The sequence below is a fragment of the Mus pahari genome, chromosome 12, assembly GCF_900095145.1.
Source record: "Mus pahari chromosome 12, PAHARI_EIJ_v1.1, whole genome shotgun sequence".
Lineage (NCBI taxonomy): Eukaryota > Metazoa > Chordata > Mammalia > Rodentia > Muridae > Mus > Mus pahari.
The window spans coordinates 5,712,769-5,714,315 of NC_034601.1; the positions used below are offsets into that span (position 1 = coordinate 5,712,769).

At 43.6% G+C, this 1,547-nt stretch overlaps 1 protein-coding gene across 1 annotated transcript in view; it reads right to left on the bottom strand.

Annotated features, from left to right (window-relative positions):
• Positions 1–1,547, bottom strand: part of Grin2a (glutamate ionotropic receptor NMDA type subunit 2A) — a 412,491-nt gene that overhangs the window by 40,037 nt on the left and 370,907 nt on the right. The window lies entirely within an intron of this gene.

Below are 1,547 nucleotides of genomic sequence, written 5' to 3' on the forward strand. Positions count from 1 at the left end.
ATATATATATATATATATATATATATATATATATATATATATATGGGCTAGGAAGTTTTTATGTAAAAACAAATTGGATAGTTTAGGTTTTGTGAGCCATATGTTCTTGGGTACAACTGTAGCTTTGCTGTGGTGGGATGTTATGGATTAATTATCCCTTTTTCCATAAAAAAATAGTGTTGAAGTCCCAACCCTCAGTATGTGGTCTGTTTGGAAATAAAGTCATTGTGGATGTAGCCAGTTAAGGTCATACTGAATAGACCAATATGATTGATGCCCTTAGCAAAAGGGAGAATGTCAGCACACACACACACACACACACACACACACACACACACACACACACCACTCACACATGTGGGAGATGTGTGGTATGTGAAGAGTTGAATTGCATAGCTAAGAGCTTGTGAACAATGAGAGCCCTAAGGCAGGCCTTTCTTTCCCACTCTCAGAGGCAGCAAAGCCTGGCCAACACCCTAACACCAGAGACTGAACTGCCTTAAATCCAGGGCAACAAATTTCTGTTGTTTCTGTCTGTAAGACCAGGCTGCATCATGAGGGTATCCTCAAGGAACCACAGAGTTCCCTAAGAATCAGACACGAGAACATGAACGAGCGCCATTCTTTTCTAAGAAAGCATCTTCACAAGGTGTGGTTGCTCGCCGGCTGTGCTTTACCTGCCTTTATTTCATTCCCCAAATGGATCACACCAAATCACTTCATGAATTGTTTTCTCATTTCACCCATCCTAAGCATATCTTCATGTCAAATAAAAATCATGTTTTCTTCTTTGCTGATGAGTTGACTTTTATTGCAACATTGCATCTACGCTTTGAGGTGCTCTGGGAATTTTTGCATATGGGCACAACTTTGGAATTAATCACTTCGGCAGTCCTCTGTGACACCCCACTCCTAATGCCAATTGCCACTTTCATAATGGCAAGCATCATGGCATCTTGTGAATGAGGTGGCAGAACTCAGCCATTACCTAGGACCCTACTACTGAATAGAAACATAATTTCAAAAATTTGAGGTTATCTGAAAGGGCCAGACTGTAACCCCTGAAGCGCAGGAATAAATATGTCTACTCTAAAACAGGCATGAGAACTGCACCAGAGTTCACCACCCTCCTGTCACCATCTTCACCTTCATGGCCTTTCTCTAACAAGGCCATATAAAACATTGATGCAAAGAAAAATAAAAGTGTCAGGAGAGGTTGTGCGGCCTGCGTTCTGTCAGACGCAGCTGCTGGAGGACTCGCTGTGGGAGCACAACTGTTCCCTGTGGAGCAGCTTGCAAGCATCATCGGTGTGGTCATCCTTTCCACCCCCCACCCCGTTTCATTTTGGTTTTGTAAAAATTACAGGTGAGGCTGAACTACAGGGTTTAGCCAACTCCTAGAAAGGTTCTGAAACTTTTACCCCAAATACTAGGTATTTAACTCCAACCAAGTTCAAATGTGACCAAAGCACCCAAGCAGCAGCAGCAGCAGCAGCAGCAGCAGCAGGAGGAGGAGGAGGAGGAGGAGGAGGAGGACGAGGAGGAGG